Source organism: Cyprinus carpio, chromosome A6, assembly GCF_018340385.1.
Source record: "Cyprinus carpio isolate SPL01 chromosome A6, ASM1834038v1, whole genome shotgun sequence".
NCBI classification, from domain to species: Eukaryota; Metazoa; Chordata; class Actinopteri; order Cypriniformes; family Cyprinidae; genus Cyprinus; species Cyprinus carpio.
Genome location: NC_056577.1, coordinates 12,284,153 through 12,303,412, shown reverse-complemented (window position 1 = coordinate 12,303,412; position 19,260 = coordinate 12,284,153). Strand labels below are relative to the sequence as shown.

General features: G+C 37.7%; 1 long non-coding RNA gene across 1 annotated transcript; it reads right to left on the bottom strand.

Moving 5' to 3' along the window:
• Nucleotides 1-3,161: 3,161 nt before the first annotated feature.
• LOC109074425 lies at nucleotides 3,162-6,485 on the bottom strand. The gene is made up of 3 exons (XR_002015038.2): nucleotides 4,985-6,485; nucleotides 4,794-4,883; nucleotides 3,162-3,806 (listed from the first exon to the last, which is right to left on the bottom strand). It is a non-coding gene; the product is annotated as an uncharacterized LOC109074425 (long non-coding RNA).
• Nucleotides 6,486-19,260: the final 12,775 nt, after the last annotated feature.

The following is a 19,260-nucleotide window of genomic DNA, read 5'->3' as shown; positions in this document are numbered from 1 at the left end:
GTGTCCAGTTTTACCACAGTAATGACAACTGCCCTCCTTCTTAAGACTGCTATGTTTCTGTCAGTTCTCTGTGTTGACCTGAAAAGATGCTGCTGCAATCTTTACTCTGGCTGTGACATCAGAGTCTCTTTCCCAAGTAGCTAACCTGTCCAAGTTGTTTTGCAAGCTTCCAGTGGACCATGTAAGATCTAAGAATGGTAAAGCAGATCTGTACTCGGCTAAAAGGCCATCAAACCATGTTAGAACTAGTGGTCCTTTATGATTCATTGCCTTCTCTGGAGTGTCAGCTATTCCACTGTAAGCTGCAGCTGACTGACAAAATCTTTCAGTGTATTCACTTGCAGTTTCATCCTTCTTCTGTCCACAACTAGTGACCTTTGACCAATTCACTTTTGGTCCAACAATGTTCTTTAACTCTCTCAGAACTCCCTCTCTTAATTCATCTTTACTGGCATGTTGTAGTTCAGAAGTAACAGCAGACTCAAAACTGTTAAATTCAGATTCAGTTAGAATTTGTGACATCAGCTGTGTGACTTCTGCTAACGACATGTCATAGAGACGCATTTTGCTGATCAGTGCTCTTCTAAATTCAGTAAAATTTGTGTGTGCTGAGGGTAAGCTCTGGGATAGTCTCTCTATATCTTTAGGTCCTAGAACTTTGGCAACGGTTTGTACTTGGACAACAGAAGAGTTGGGAGGAACACTTTCAGTGCCCTCAATTCTCTGAGATCTTCTCCTAGCGCCACATATATTCCCTTAATTTACAGGCACATCAGTTACTGATTGGATGGCTACATCTGTTTCAAAAAAAGCTTGTAAGCTTTGTTGTGGTTCAATTTCTTAGTCAAAGAGGATACTCTAGCTCTGAGTTCTTTGTTCTGTTTCTCTAGCTCTGAGTTTACATTACATTTACATTTAATCATTTAGCAGACGCTTTTATCCAAAGCGACTTACAGATGAGAACAGTAGAAACAATCAGATCAACGAGAGAACAACAACGGTATACAAGTGCTATGACAAGTCTCAGTTAGTCTAATACAGAACACGTAGCCAGGGTTTTTTTTTTTTTTTTTTTTTTTTTTTTTTGAATATGATAGACAAGAAAAAGAAAAGGTAAGTACTAGTATTAGTTGGTTAAGTGCAGGCAAAAAAGATGAGTCTTTAGATGTTTTTTAAAAATGAGTAAAGACTCAGCTGTTCGAATTGAGATCGGGAGGTCATTCCACCAGCTGGGCGCAGTCCAGGAAAAAGTCCGTGAGAGTGATTTTGAACCTCTTTGGGATGGCACCACAAGACGTCGTTCACTTGCAGAGCGCAAACTTCTGGAGGGCGCATAAGACTGAACTAGTGAGTTTAGGTATGTTGGCGCCGTGCCAGTGGTCGTCTTGTAGGCAAGCATCAGTACCTTGAATTTGATGCGAGCGGCTACTGGTAGCCAGTGTAACCTGATGAGGAGAGGAGTCACATGAGCTGTTTTTGGCTCATTGAAGACAACCCTCGCTGCTGCATTCTGGATCAGTTGTAGAGGCTTGATAGTACATGCAGGAAGGCCCGCCAGAAGAGCATTACAATAGTCCAGTCTGGAGAGAACAAGAGCTTGGACAAGAAGTTGGGTGGCTTGCTCTGACAGGAAGGGTCTAATCTTCCTAATGTTGTATAAGGCAAATCTGCAGGACCGGGTCGTTGTAGCAATATGGTCTGTGAAGCTTAACTGATGATCCATCACAACTCCTAGGTTTCTGGCTGTCCAGTTACGCTGAGAATGTTCTGTAGCTAAAGCTAAACCAAATTCTCTATCAAGTCCAATCTTACTGTCACTATTGAGTCCATGTTCTCTACTAACAATGATTTGAACTCACTGTCTGTCCATGAAGGAGTAGCTAGTCCACCTTTCTTAGTTGTTGGAATCAGCTTAGCATTCCTTCTCAACATTTTGTAAAGTCTTTCTGACACAACAAGACACTTCTAAAACTTCCCTGGCAAGCAGAGGATACACTTGTTAACACGCCTGTTAACTTTCCCTGGCAAAGAAGAGGACACACAAATAACCTCTCTGACAAAGTAGAGGATACACTAGTTAATACACATCATAATGTATTTAACCTTCCCTGGCAACGCAGAGGATAGTACAAATATTGTGATGCTAATCTTCCCTGTCTAAACAGAGGATTACTTTCATCTCTAAATTTTTTTTTTAGAGGGTAACTTAGTTAACCAAACCCTGCAGCTGTCTGCTAACTCTTCTCTGGCAGCGCAGAGGATACTGGTCTTAAAGGTTCTTTTGGATAGAGTTACACTCATCAACCCTTGGTTGTACAGAAAGATTCAGTCTGGAACGAAGTCAGATCTTTGTTGAGCTTGAAGTTTCTATCTGGATTCAGGTGAGGAGCTCTATCCGGGGCACGGCACCAAAACTGTTGGAAACTCAGAAGCGAAGAACAGGAGACTCTTGGGTAATCTTCAGCAGAATTCTTTATTGAGAACGCTCTGCTTAGCGCTACAGTCATCAAAAGTCTAACCAAAGCAGTGATATTTTGGAGTTTATATACATTTCAAGGGGGAGGGATACATAGAGGTGGAGACAATTTAAACAAAGCAAGCAAATGGGATCAGGAAAATGCCAGACACTGGCATTTTCCCAGCCTTGATCTCATCAGCATAACAGTGTCATTTAAATACAGAGGTGCCTGACAGTATCACCCATACCTTCACATTATCGTAGAAACAAAGGCATAGCTGTGCCTTGAGTTTATGGTCAGGAAGAGCAAACAAAAGGTCAATGTCTCAGAAACCTGGGCTGCTTGACTTGATCATCTCAGAATGTCATCGTCTTAACCTCAAAATGTAAAAACACAATGTACATACTATTACATTGGAACCTAGATTTAACATTTTATAAATTTGTAATCCCACAGTAGCTTAGAGAAAATATAAGCACAGGCTCATAGGCTTGACATCTATCCTACTTGAATTCGTTCAAAGAAATGCACATAACTGCATAAGTACTAAACTTTCATCTGTGAATATTAAATATTTTAACTACAGTGTTTTTCTTTCATTTTCCCCAACTGCAGCTGTCAAATCTAACACATCGGTGAGGTAAAGCTGATGGCTATTTGCGAAAATGTGCTTTGATGCACTTGTTTGATAACTTGTGGTTAAAGCGCCACTCAGCAGACAAAAGCTGCAAATGCACTTTGCAGACGCCGCGGCGGCGGCACTCGCGGTGGCAAAAAGCTCATTTTGGTTAACCACCTACTGTATATGTAATAGACAGAATAAGCATATTTGGCCTGCTGTTGTCTGGGAATGGAGGTGAGAAAAGTGGCAATATATAGACTTCCTCCGATGCTAATTGGTTGGATTATCTGAAAATGTTTCTCCTAAACATTGTTAAAATAAACTTCATTAATAATTGAAAAAAAAAAACAACGAAGCTAGTCAAAGTGATTTAGTAACTGAATAAAAGATAACTTTAATAATAGAATGGTATTCAAAAACTGTGTTCAAGTTACCTAATTGATGACTGTTCTTTAAAGACCAGCAGTTTTCAAGAAGAATGGCAACATTTGCTATCTGACCTAAAAACATTAAATACACACTAAAACATATACATTAAATCACATCATAATAAAACAAAATACATTGTAGATTTTAAAAAATTTAAACTAGAACACTGACATGAACAAAACAAGTGAAATTTACGCTGCACTTTGAAAATTATGATATATTAACAAATGAAGACACCATTTCTCCTCCAAGGCTGTCTCCGGTGAAGCAGAAGTCAGCTGCAGTGTTTGGAGCCTCTGAAATCAGATGAGCAGAATGTGTCTGCAGATTTGTCAATGGGGAATATGTTACCAACGAAAGCACGCTAGCTAAACTAACATTAATTAATAAACATGTATATTGTACTAAAAACTAACTTTTAAAAATGTAACGTTACATAGCAGTTGCTAACTAAAGCCTGGCTCACACTACAGGATTTTTAAAATCCTAAACGATTATGAAATCTGGCTGCAGCACACACATTAGGAGAATCTTTGCAGATTATCTTCCCTCAAATCTTAAACATGCACACACTACAAGATTTGAACATCGCGGCGCAATACAAACTACAAGATATCATTAAGATTATCATACCAGAGGGAGTGCCTCACGTGATCTCACGCAGCAGTTCGTCACTGATATTTGTTTACATATGTTAGCTAGCGTGCTAGCAGTTTTCTGCACTCACCCAGTGGATTCAAAACTGATGCAGTTTTTACTCCAGCGCTTCTCTTTCTCCTTACGGTTGTAATGTGTTACTACAAAATGTCAAGAAACAGTTTCCTCTGTCTCCACTATCCAATGGAGCCGTACATCAGCTGTTATGCGCATTGGCTGTAAAAGTACTGACGTAATCATATAGCCATTATCATCCCGATTTAAATCCTAAATATCAAACATGTTTGATATTAATCGGGGCTGCCCTGATTTGTGTGCAAGCAGATCAGGAGGTGCAAGATTCAACCGGTGAACGCCTCACATTACCAGATAATCCACGCCGAACATCGGGACCGATCGAGGTGCTTGACAAGATGTTTGCTCCGATTCTCGGGAGGGGGAAATCGGGGCTAATTCGGGCTAAAAATCCTGTAGTGTGAGCCAGGCTTAAGTTACCAGTTAGCAGTTTATGAAGATATCTAGACTAATTTTACAGCATAAACCCACTCAAATATATCCATTACAACACTTAACATTAAGCTTTGGCAAAAAGCTTACTAAAAATGATTTTGTAAATTCTTCCTTACTTTCTTCTGATATAAATCTCTCTGGAAGCTGTGACCGCGCGCTGACTGAAGGCCGCTGAAGCGGGAACAAACGGCTCGAAACAACACAGGCTATAAATACAGTTCGTGAGAAATAATACAACATTGAAACAATTTTAATGTTATGTTCTGAAAAAAAAGTAATTTAAATGGTTTTATGTATTTATACTAACCTTCATGTGATGTAAATCTCAGAAAATCAGCGTGCGCAACAGCGAAGCACCTGAAGCTGGAATAAACGGCTCGAAACTTTATGCTAGAAATACAGATAAAAAAATATTACAACATCAAACAACGTTTAAACATGTTTTTCAAAATGTATTCACACTTACCTTCGTCTGAGGTAAATCTCTCAGAAATTACCGAATGCTGTCAGCCAGTAGCCTTCAGCCAGTAGCCCCTCACTACAGAACACAAGCTCTCCTGTCAGCGCACCCACCATAGACTGTATAAAAATGTATAAAAATCACCCATGCAAATTCAAACAACAGCTGCGGCGGGAGGGGTAAGAACAGTGAGTCGATTCCGAAAAGATTCGATTCAAGGGCGTCAAGAATTGCAAGTCTCATGTGAATCAGCTCTAAATGCGAGGCCTGGAATGTCAGTGCATGATATATTACTGTTCATTAACGTTACCTCTATTACCAAACTACAACAAACCCCGAGATACAGCACTACGCGAATAGTGTGAATTTTATTTTATTAATCTTATTCTAATTTTGCAATTCTTTTCAAAAGACTCGTTTAGATTCATTCAGTTCGGATTCATTTAAACTAGCCTACAGCTTTAAAATGACTGGACTATTATTTTTTAACTGATAAACACCCGAAAAAACAAGACAGTGCTTGCTCCCTTAATTACGACATTAACCATGGTACATTAAAAAAAATAAAAATAAAATAAAAACATGATTATTGTTCTCACCGTGGTAACCATAAATTAAACATGGTACACTCATAGACATAATATACGTAGACGCCTCATAGACTGACGCTGCCAATTGGAGCTGACGTATCAGCGCAGCCGCCATGGATGGGTCCCCAATGCGCCTCATGAGGCATCTACGTATGTTATGTCTATGGGTACACTAACCATAGTTTTACGTTGTAGCCTATTTGTAGTAAAACTGTCGTTATACAAATGTCAGTCAAACTGCCAAAAAACATAGTATATACTTTTACTATTATGAAACCATGGTTAATTTTTATGAGGGCTGGTGTACTGGAAATCTCTGAACACGTCTAGTGTGTGCAATCAGAAATATCCTGTATCCGGAAATCTCTGTGCATATCAAGTGTATGGTCGTGTACGGGACTCAGCACACTTGCCTGGGAAATTTTCGTACACGGGTCCTACACCTTAAGTTTCACTGAAATTTCCCATGTCAGATTTATCCCGTAGATTCCTCTTTTCACGCAGTGCTTCCAACATGACAATGACCCAAAGCACACAGCAAAACTGACCCCACACTGAATGTCCTTGCATGGCCTAGTCAGAGCCCAGACTTAAACCACATTGAAAATCTGTGAAATGACTTGGAAGACTGCATTTCACAAACGGTCACCATCATATTTAACAGAACTTGAGCAGTTCTGCAAAAAAGAGTTGGCAAATATTGCAAAGTCTAGATGTGCGAAGTTAGTATATACATATCCCAGATTAAAGATTAAAGGCAGATTAAAGGCTGTAATTAAAAGAAAAGGTGGTTCTATAAAATACTGACACAAAGGGACGATTGATTTTCCAACTCAGTAATTCTGTTTTTTATTATTATTATTATTATTTTTATTTAATCCTGGCTCATTGATGTTATATCTTTAACATTATAGATTATTATGTAAAATTAATTTTCAGCATTGGACAACCAAGATATGGCAGCTGTTATACCCAACCATATGAAATCATTTGGACAGAAGCACATTTATTCTTGCCCAGACTGAAAATAAGCAAAACAATTATTTATTTCTCTGTTTGAAGCAACTGTATACACAATGCAACAACAACATATAAACATTAGAATCATTAATGACATAGGATATACTAGAATACTTGTAATCTATTAACATGCAAAGGCTACTAGAGTGCAGAAAGTATATGATTCTCAGATAGATGCTGCTGCCAGGACCCTGACTAGAAACATGGCAAACTTGGTTCTTTAAGGTCTATTAGAATGGTTATAAACTTGTTAAATTTTTTCCTACCATACACTTCAAAGCACTGCCATTATTTTTCCTCCATGTGTAATTTCACAGCATTTAATAAATGGTCAACTATAACTCTGCTTAGCACTGGCATTGAATGGGACTCTTTCCAATGTGTTTAGTAACATGATTGTAACACATCTGCCAGTGTTGTCAATAAGAGTAATTAAAAATGAAATGTAACTTAACATTTATACAAGTTCGTATCTCTGCCACAATTCCCACATTCAGTCAGTTAGTAAATATTGATATACAATGCCTTGTACAAGCCTTGAGTTAAAAAAAAAAAAAAAACCTTCTTCCTGAGCTATTATATCTATTGTGTATGTAAGTGTATTTATTACATGTCTGGTATCTTATTATATGTTGGTTGCTCATACTCATTTTCATTTTTTTGGTTGGTCGTATCTCTTGGTATGGGAGGAAGATCTCTTTCTCCGTGTCCATTGACCACACTAGTCATATTCATATTAACATAATCCTTTAAAACATGCAAGAAAACATGTCAGTTAATAGCTTTTTATAGTTAAGTATGACATAACATAGTAAAAATTTTGAATTTACATTATTGTTTAAAGGGGTCATATGATACGATTTCAACTTTTCCTTTCTCTTTGAAGTGTTACAAGCTGTTTGTGAATAGATAAGATCCCTAAAGTTGCAAAGACTAAAGTCTCAAACCCAAAGAGATATTCTTTATAAAATTTAAGACTTGTCCACACCCTCCTAAAACACCTCGTTTAAACGCCCCCACATCTACTTCAATGTGTGGGAAGATTTGCATAACAACGCCCAAATGTTCACACAAAGAAAGGAGGCGTAACTTTAATTCTCACTGTAGTATTGTTGCTGCAACCGCCATCATGCTGTGGAAACACTGTGTTTCGTTGTGAAAGAGAAAATATTTTGTATGGCCTTCCAAAAGAGGACACGACTAGAAATCAGTGGTTAAGTTATATCTACAACACTGTTCCAGAACAGTTCACCCCAAATATTCAGATGTGTGCATCGCATTTTAAGGAGGGCAGGCGGAGGGTTGTGCCCCCCTTAAAATATGATTAAAAACCATGCTGTTTAGTGTAAATAACAATGCTTTATACTTATTTATAATACTTATAATAATTGTGTAAGTAGTAAAGCAAAGCAAATGGGATAAAAATGCGTTTTAATTTTAGAAACATTTTGAGTCTCCCCCGTCCCTTGCCTCACTGTTCTTTGGTCCAAATGCCAGCTTTCCACTTTTACATAACCTACACACACAAGACAAATATGTTGAGAGATAACAAAGTCAATAGTTGTGGAACTTCAAAGAATAAGGCTGTCAGAGCTTTTCATTCACTTAAACATCGGAGGAAGTGATTATTTTCTCTTTATTACACGGCTCTGTGGAATACTTGATTCTGATTGGTCAATTGTGCCATCCAGCGGTATGTTATTCCCAGATAATAACCACCAAATTGAATAACATACCGCTCATCCGGATACTATGAGTTCTCTTGACCGGTACTTATAATGCTTAACAAGTCACTCCGCTATTGTTGACTGTCTGGCACCATCTTGTGACTGAAAACACTTAACCACCGTGTGTCACAGTGGAAGACTTCAGCATTAATTTCAACATATATGGTAAAAAAAAAAGCTTTTAGCCTTGTAATAAGTGGGATAATGTACATCCAGCCAGTTGTTATCTCAGAATAAACCCCTTCAAGTTGGTGGGATAATGTTCATCAATGTTGTTGTTTATTCTGAGATAACAACCGGCTGGATGTACATTATCCCTTATTTAATACAGATGATGCTACTCAAAACTAGCCCAAACTAACTGCGTTTCGAGGGGGTCCCCGGGTAAAAATTGGTTCCGGGGGCTAAAATACACGTTATTGGGGTCGCTTTAAACCGCGAACATGAAAAACAACCCACAGCAACAGTGATAAAGTATCCCAATTTCACAGGAAAACCAGAGATTTGGCAACACTGTGACGGATAGTAATGTCTACAACGGACACAAGCGCTGTCACTGAATGACCACAACAGCTTGAAGTTGTCTTATTTGGCATGGTCTCCCTGCTGCACTAATAGTAGTAAGGCTTTTCCTTTCCTAAGTACATTTTTAGATGAATTATTTGTGTCCCCTTCAAAAATTGCTCTTGAGAAATGTTTATTGTCCCCCCAACTGTTAGACGAAATATACGCACGTCTGTAAGTTTACATATGTAAATGATTTGCCACTGATGATTCAAAAATGAGTTTTCAGCAGTGCAGAGTAGCGCTTGTTGTTTGTCATTTCTCTGATCACAAATGCAGACATGGTTTTATGTTTACGCAGCACGATGCGTTATATAAGTCAATATAATTCGTAATTATGTCCCCACTGGATGCAACAAATGGCTCGTTTGTAATGGGTTTTATTGTTTTCTGACGGGGACACGGCATCACAGTATGACAAGGGGCGTAACATTTCCGTCACATGCTTGAAGTATTCGGCCAATCACAACGCACTGGATAGCTGGCCAATCAGAGCACACCTCGCTTTTCGGACCAATGAGCTTTGTAAAAAATGACGTGTTTCAGAAAGGTAGGGCATAGAGGAGCAACAATAATGTACAGTATGTGGAACATAATGTGTTTTTTGAACCTTAAACCACATAAACGCATTTCATTACACCAAATACACAAAATAATTGTCTTTTTAGCAACGTCATATGACCCCTTTAAAGGTTTGAGATCTGTAAGATTTTTAATGTTTTCCCAAGAAGTCTCTTATGTTCATCAAGACTGCATTTATTTGATAAAAAAAATACAGTAAAAACAAGTAACAGTGTGAAATATGATTATAATTTATAACAGTTTTTTATTTGATTATACTTTAAAATATAATTTGTTACTGTGTTGGCAAAGCTGAATTTTCACAAGCCATTTCTCCAGTCTTCAGTATCACATGATCATTCAGAAATCATTCTAATATGCTGATTTATAATTAATGTTGTAAAAAGTTGTGCAGTTTTATAAATCCTAATAAAACTGTTTTCAACACTGATAATAAATCATCATATTAGAATTTCATTACGTTTCTGAATTTCTAATATTCTGATTATGTGACATTGAAGACTGGAGTAATGGCTGATGAAATTTCAACTGTATTTTTGATCAAATAAATGATGCCTTGATGAGCATAAGAGACTTCTTTTATTTTAAAGAAATTAATTAATTAAAATTAAAATCTGATCCCAAACTTTTGAACAGTAGTGTACAATTACTTCAATGGTTATATACACTGATGACCTCAAAATGATTGTCAGTTATACAAACAGCCTATAATAACATGTAAACAAGGAAATCTACAGGACAAAGCATTGTCTCTGAAGCAGACAAGCAGTTAAACATGTCTTACCACTGTGCAGCTTTGATTTGTAAGGGGAACAGGAAGGGAATAGAACTGCTGATTCAGACTCAGATCAACACCCTGTTTAACAAAATACAAGAAGCACAGCATTTATTTATATTCTAACAATAATAACATACATCAGATCACTTGCTCTAGATCAGGGGTTTTCAACTTGTGGGGCGCGCTCACATAGAAGGGTGCCAGTACCCATTAAAGGGGATGCGAGCACCTGTTAATTTCAGAAGCATACACTCCAATGAAACAGCTGTGAATGTGATATTTTGCTAGCAAATTTTTAGTCAGACTAGAGGGGGCACTTTGACTAGTCCCACAGCTAATAAGGCATCTGTTACTTATTGGCTACAGTTATGGCATATTTTAGCAAAAAAAACATTATCTGTATCTGCATAACTTCTAGGAACAAACAATTATAAGGCTTGTATTTTTGAGAGAGGTTCTGATTTTTATTTGTTTAATCTATATACTTTGACATTATTTGTTCATGAGTTGCAATATTATATATATATATATATATATATATATATATATATATATATACAGTGTATATAACACATCAGATCACTTGCTCTAGATCAGGGGTTTTCAACCTGTGGGGCGCGCTCACATAGAAGGGTGCCAGTACCCATTAAAGGGGATGCGAGCACCTGTTAATTTCAGAAGCATACACTCCAGTGAAACAGCTGTGAATGTGATATTTTGCTAGCAAATTTTTAGTCAGACTAGAGGGGGCACTTTGACTAGTCCCACAGCTAATAAGGCATCTGTTACTTATTGGCTACAGTTATGGCATATTTTAGCAAAAACTAGAGGGGGCATTAATTTATTTATTTTTTTAAGTCCACGTGAACTGAAAGTCCACGTGAACTGGAAGTTGCTGCCAACTTTATTTCAGTATAGTGACATATTTCCAACTGAAACAGAATATTGAACAGAGGGTGGGGTCTTATTTTTGCAAAGCAAATGTTTAGTTTTTGATTAAATATTACCAAGACAAACATTTTTTTTTTTTTTTTTTTTTTTTTACAGTGGATTAACTTGCATGGATTAATCGTTCCCCTCAAGACTAGCAATGGGCGCTAACAAAGTGAATATTGTATCCATGTATTTTGTAGTGTTATAACCCACCTCACCTACTATTACAAACGTCTGGGGTAGGATGTAACAATGGTACATGATACAACAATGGTATATTAACTTTCACAATTTTGCAATAAGTTGTACATTTCAATAACTTATTTTGTGGCTTCACAAGTCTGTAATCTACTGTCATGTTAGCTTCCTCTTTAATTATGTCCTATGCTTTTTTGTAAAATTTGTGATTTATTGTTGTAACGTGTTCATTATCACTCTATCATTCTACCTTTTCCAGCCTATTATCAATGATCTTGTGTGTTCACTGCAGCTAAAGAACTGTGCTCAATGCCGCTCAGTTTTTGGTGTTTTGAATGGTAATTGAGTTCTCTTGTTGCTGCAGATATGCGCCATAAGGAAATATGGTAGTGAGTGGAGACACGCTCATGCTTGAGTATCACCCTTGAAAATGAACAAAAGTACAAAACATATAAGGACAATCAAATAAGGAGATTACCTTGGGAATGGTAAGCTAACCTTAGCTTGGAGACAGCCCTTCTTTCTTCTAACCTCCAAAGCAGAAAAAGAGCTGCACAGAGCTTCTTAAGCACATATATGTGCAGGGCGTGGATGGGAGACAGAAATGCAAGGGCTTTGTCTGCCTTCTCAGGGGCAATGCTTGCAAGATCACCACCTGGTTCCAGAAGAGTGGGGGGAACTTTGAGCACGTAAACTCAGGATAATGTGAGAGTCAACCTGCCGAAATTCTAGGCACGTTTCACTGATCGAAAATGCCTGCAGGTCCCCCACCATCTTGATGGAGATGGTCAAGGAGCTCTGTCTTCAAAGACAGGATCTTAAGCTCAACTGACACAAGTGGCTCAAAGGGGACTCTCTGCAGTCCAGAAAAGACCACAGAGATATCCCGAGAACCAGTTTTGGGTGGACCAGTACAGTGCAACCAAAAAGACCTGTTCCTCATCCTCCATGACGAGCATAGGGCCCACTGCACCAGCATAAGTTCTGACAGTAGCTCTGAGGATTTCATCCCAGTACATAACACCAGTAAGAAGTCTGTAGAAGTCTGTGTGACCCTCCAAGGATATTCCTTTCCAGACCATCAATGAACCACTATCAAACTGGTCATGCTAGATGATGTTGCAGGCAGCTTAATATTATCCATGGCACCTCCAGACTCTTTCACGTGCCCAGTGTGAAGCTGCTCTTATCCATGAAGACAGCATGGTGAGGGGCTAGGAGCACAGGTCCCACTAGAAGACACCGGGCCCACATGCCACCCTTATGGAGTCTGTGTCTTACAGTTTGTTCAGAAACTTTGTTCCTTCTTGCGCAAAGGAGCAGATAATGGTCCTGTTGCTGGGTTGTTGCCCTTCTACAGCCGAGTCCAGCTCTCCTTGTGTAACAGCTGGTATCTCCTCCAATCCCCTGAAACTCTGCTGGGAGACACACCAAACATCTTTGGGATGACACATAAGGATGTGCCATCCTAGAGGAGCTGGTGGTCTACCTGTGCAACCTGACTGGGTTGCAGGTACTGCCTCATGCTACTATATAAGTAATGACAAGAATTCTAACTAAACAAGACTGTTGTCTCTCCAGTACACCTGTTGTCACTTTCACTTGAAGCAAAGCAAGATACACAGATTCACAATCACTTATGCTTCCTAACTGGACAGACTGGACAGGTTTTTTGTGCCCCAGATCCGATCCAAGTAAATGAATACTGAGCATCTGCCGATACCGAGTCCCAATCCAATACTTGTATATTCCTATAGGAATGTATGTTTGGTGTACACTTCAAGTACATTAAAGTTATTAAAATCAATCCAATGCACACAGAGTTGTGCAGAAAGTAAAATAAATATATGTATTACTGTTGTAGACACTGTAAACAGACTTTTACAGACTTTGTGCTCACAATAATGAATATGGGACTACGGCTATAAACTTCTTATATTTTATATGTACAATAAGCAGAATCATTGCAATAAAGTGGATATAAGGTTAGAAAGCATGAAGCTCACAGTGTCAGAATGCCAGTCTGTCAGATGCAACACATAGCAATGCGTTAGGAAAATGCCTCAGTCTGAAGGCAGATAAAAGGAAACAATAAATGAATGAGTGATGGTACAAAAGTGCACATCAAATACACTGTACAACGGAAGCTCAAATGAGGCACTAGAACAGACCTTACCGTTTCTCATGCATCATAAAAACATTTGAGTGTCTTATTTTCCTTTTAATGGTGGTTGGCAAACTGACTCAAAGGTGAATACTGCCTCCTACTGCACAACACTGGCATGACAGCTGATGTAAAATAAGGATCTGATAAGAGACGATACCAATCAGTAAAAAAAAAAAAATGCTTGATCGGTCCCAATACCGATCATTGATGTGACGTGACAGATTTTAACTGCCTCAGTTGTAGCAGCACAAAAAAAAAAAAAAAAAAAAAATCAATAATCTCTTCTATTACTAGTTAAACTACTTATAGCATGAAATAAACACGAATTAATGAAACTGGATGTATGTTGAAATAAACACTACAATTTACTGAAATGTATAATGTCTTATGCAATTTCTCAATCAGTGTTTCAAATGTGTAAAAGATGTCAGTAAAACATTTTGTAAGCAATCTTGTAACATTACATCTACGTCAAGAAAGCCATATAATGTCCATAAACGTGTTAGTCATCTACCTGTTGTGTTCAAAAACATGCATCTAAAATATTTATTTTATAGATATTAGTGAATGTAATCCTTTTTTGGATACACAGTGAATACATTTCAATTATTGAGCTTCTTTACTCTTTTAGAGGAATTTGTTTGTAACTTGTTTTCTGTCATAAATGCTCTGCTAAATCCATCTGTCAATTGTATACCAAATCCCTCAAATGAACTATGTGAAAGACTCTTGAGCTTCTTTTCTGCAAAAATTGTAAATTTAAGATACCAGGTGGTAACCACTTATAATGATCCTGTTTTTGTTTAGGTTTCCCAGTCATCATCTTTATGGGAGTCCTTTGATCCCAACTTTTTGCAATTCCTCACAGAAAATACTAACTCCCTCAAAGCTTTGTTCTGTCCTCACGATGTAATTCACCCCTGGTATTTTAAATTGTAAATTGAGTCTGTTGGCCCTGCTTTACTTTCCCTATTGAACAAATGTTTATCAATTGGTTCGGTTCAATTTCAGTTCAACTATAATCCAATTTCTGTGGTCCCTTTTATCTCTAAGGCATTAGAAAAGATTGTGTTGTCTATTACAATCTTTTCTAAGTACTAACCACTTCTCAGAAAATTTTCAGTCTGGTTTCTAGCCTTTCCATAACACTGACTCAGCTCTGCTGAGAGTGTTAAACGATATCTTAGTTGCTACCAATTCAGGTGACTCTGTGATTTTAATTCTCTTAGACCTGATGGCTGCCTTTGACACTATAGATCATCAGTTGCTCCTGTCTAGATTAGAATCTTGTGTGGGGCTAAAAGGCTCAGTCCTGAATTGGTTTAAATCTTATTTAACGGATCGATATTTTTCAGTCAAAATTGGCAACTTTACCTCGTCTGCTGCCCATCTCAATTTTGGACTTCCCCAGGGATCTATCTTGGCACCTCTGCTTTTCTCACTCTACATGCTTTCATTAGGTTTGATTCTGAGAAGGTATGGTGTATCTTTCCATTTCTATGCCGATGATACCCAGATCTATCTGCCTATTAAAAGAAACAATCCTTTAGCTATCGATTCCCTATTTACATGTCTTGATGAGGTAAAGCTTTGGTTGACCAGTAACTTTTTAACTCTGAAGACTTAAAGACTGAGGTCATTGTCTTTGGCCCATCTGACAATTTTAAATTTAACAACTCAACCTTGTATAGCCTGGCAGTTTTTAAATCAAAGTGTGTTAGGAACCTTGGTGTTTTCTTAGACCAGTGGTTTTCAAACCGGTCCTGCGAGCACCCCCAGCACTGCATATTTTCGGTGTCTCCCTTATCTATCACACCTGATTCAACTCATCAGCTCATTAGTAGAAACCGCGAGACCTGAAACGGGTGTGTCAGATATAGGGAGACATACAAAATGTGAGGTGCTAGGGGTGCTTGCAGGACCAGTTTGAAAACCACCGTCTTAGACAGTCGGCTCACTCTAGAGCAGTGGTTTTCAACCTGTGGGCCGCGGCCCCCTAGTGGGTCGCAATGGTCTTGCAGGTGGGCCGCCAATTACTATTAAAATAAATAATAATATTGTTAATATATGTAAAAATGTCTAAGTCATAACAAAATAGCATCATTTCATATATATAATTAAATAAGTCCGAGTTATTTTCTGTTCATTGCCAGTTCATTCTAGGGCTGTGCGATAGAAATCGTCATAAAATCACGATTTGAGCGTGCGCGATTTCTAAATCGCTTTATAGCATGATTTTCCGCGGCCCTGACCTCCCGCAGTATGCCATCCGGTCTAATCAGAATGCAACGCGCCTAGCGCGAGAACAGAACAGAATATGCCTACGTAACTCCAGGTTCACACACACTGTCTGTGATGCGCCTTTTTTCCGAGCCCATGTTAACGGATCAGAGCGTTAACACTGCACGCGGTAAAAGGCTAGAAATAAAAACGTGCGAAAAGAATGAATATCTAGCACATGAGCATAGAGAGAGTTGTGAGTGCACAGGATGCAGTTTGAGCAGAGGAAACACGTTTTAAGTGCGCGCACTTTCTCCGGTCGAGAGCAGCCTGTATCTGAGCAAGCGCGTCTGGTTATGTGACAGAGCAAAAGAAATCTGCATGCATGCTGACAGATTCGCGCTCGCGCATTAATTTGCTTTCGCGTTACATTAATGCGCTCTCGCTGCTGCTTCTGCACCGCATACACATACTATATACGCACTGCAAACGGAGTACGTGTGAACCTGTATAATGTATAACAAATCTATTTCAACACCTGAGGCACCGCTACAATTAATGAGCTCTATTAACAATGTATGGCAAAAAAAATTAAAAAAGTCCCTGGACACAGGATTTATTTATTTATATATTTTTTGCCATAAGTCTAGCAATTTTGTTACACCTTTACTATAGTGATTATTTTGACTTTTGTCTGTTCTAGAGACGTTATAACTTTTTGATAAAGCTCTTATTGGTTTTCTTTTGGAAATATGTTTCAGATTCATCCTGAATGCATTTATGACTGTAAAGCATATCTGTGTGTGTCAAAATTGTGATTAAAATCTAAATTGCAAAATTGATCTTTTTTTTTTTTTTTTGTCCATATCGCACAGCCTTAGTTCATTCAATAAATACATTTAACAATCTAGCTTCTGAGTACTAAGTTATTAACCCAACAATAGCGGGGTCAGTTAATTTTTTTGCAGTGGGCCGCGCAAACATGTGTGATTGGTTGTGTGGGCCGCGAGTTGAAAAAGGTTGGGAACCACTGCTCTAGAGAAACATGTCTCCTCAATTGTTGCCTCTAGCTTTTGTCAGCTCCTCAATTGTTGCCTCTAGCTTTTGTCAGCTCCGCTTACTTTCTAAAATCAAAAATTGTCTGCCTGAAAAATCTCTTGAGACAGCTGTTCATGCGTTTATTACCTCTCAATTGGACTATTGCAACTCTTTCTATTCGGGCATCTCAAAGTCCCAAGTAGCTCATTTACAATTGGTCCAAAATGCAGCAGCCAAATTTCTTTAAAAAGGCTGCAAATATGATCCTGCCACCCCCTTTCTGCAAGCTCTTCAATGGCTTCCTGTTAATTTTAGGATACATTTTTAAATTCTTTTATTTGTTTATAAATGTTTGCACAATCTCGCCCCATCTTACCTATCAGAATTGCTACATCCTTACAGTCCTACTAGAGATTTAAGATCTGGTAATCAAAACCTACTTATGGTTTCCTCCACAAGGCTGAAACGCAGAGGAGATAGTGCTTTCTCTGTGATGGTCCCTAGATTGTGGAACAGCCTGCCAGCACCCCTTAGAGCTGCTCCATCTTTATCGGTTTTTACATTTCTTTTGAAAGCTCACTTGTTTTCTGTAGCCTTTGCAAATTGATGTTTTGTAAATGTATTTTTATCTTTGATCATTATGTTGTACAGCACTTTGGTCAATCTTGTGATTGTTTTAAATATGCTTTTTTAAATAAAAAAAAACTAGAACTAGATTCTACAGTAATTGTTTGAAGAAAGATGTGCAGGAATTTTTGAAGTATGGCAAAGGGACGCAGCATCTCATTCTCTTCTCAGGAAACCAGGTTATAAACAAAACATGAGCCCCGGGAACGAGACACTGCATCATGGCATTGACTGTGGGAATGTTAATACCCAGGAGTGCACATAAGTTTTTCATTCTGGTTCTCATGAGAGCAACTGGAGATCAAGTTTGGTGCTCACACTGCACATTAAATATAACTATAAAAATAAATGAATAATAGTGGTAATCATATTATTGCACATTATTTTTTTAAATAAAATAATAATAAAATAATAAAGTGTGATAAAACTATTGTATTTTAAAATAAAAAGTGAATATTAAATAAAAAAAATATAAAAAATATTTTATAGTACACTTAACAATACAATAGTAATATTTACATTTTCTTTTTTTCTTTTCTTTTTTTTTCATTGAATTTTCATCTTTTTCAAAAATAAAATTAGCCAGCTTTGATTTTGGCGGGTTGTCAGCAAGTATGTGATTGCAGATTGAAGCACGTCAGTGAATGAAATGTCAGTTTTGCATTTTGTTCTGAAACAACTAAATTCAGGTTGAAGGGAAATCTTATATAGTATTACAGTTAGTCAATCTAAAATGGTGATTGTGCATTAACAGCTGTCTACCATGCGGTTACACAAATCAGCAGTCTGAACTTATTTACCCAGAGCATGTTTTATTTTGGTCGCACGTGCACCGCTAACAGTGGAGATCAAAATTAGAGAGCAACCTATAATTTCCTAAATGTCAAAGTCACTACTTAGTCCTTTTTGAAGTTATTCTAACAGGAGTAGTCATTTTTTTAAGCATATTTCATACAATAATTGTATTCTGAATCATAGTATAAATTTTTTTTTAATTTGATATTTGAAAATTTAATCAAAATTAGAGAACACTTACAAGATACATCCAAGCTATTTGTGTTAATGGTGCTAATTTCCTTAATTATATAAATAAAAAAAAAAAAAAATTTAACTGGCATTCCTCCAATTTTCACTGAGACTGCAAGATGGCAGGGTGCTCTAAGAAGGCTGAAACCCTGCGACAAGAGCTTGTCCAGATGAAGTCCAAAGGGATGACCCTTTCGGCCACTGCAAGAAGTTCCAAATCTGAAATTTCTGGAATATTGCAGGTTGACAATAACATTAATTAATTCAAGTCCCCCAAAAAGCCTGGTCATCTACGTAAGACAAATGCACAAGGAGACAGGATAATGCAGAGACTCTCAATAGGGAATTAGTTCAACACTGCAGCTGGATTTGCTTGCCAGTTCAGCGCTGAACAGAGTAAGGATCTGTCTCAGCATGTTCAAGAGAAGTTGGACTGAAAGTGCACTCTAAAGTGTACAGGTCCTTCTCAAAAAATTAGCATATTGCGATAAAAGTTCATTATTTTCCATAATGTAATGATAAAAATTCAACTTTATATATTTTAGATTCATTGCACACCAACTGAAATATTTCAGGTCTTTAATTGTTTTAATACTGATGATTTTGGCATACAGCTCATGAAAACCCAAAATTCCTATCTCAAAAAATTAGCA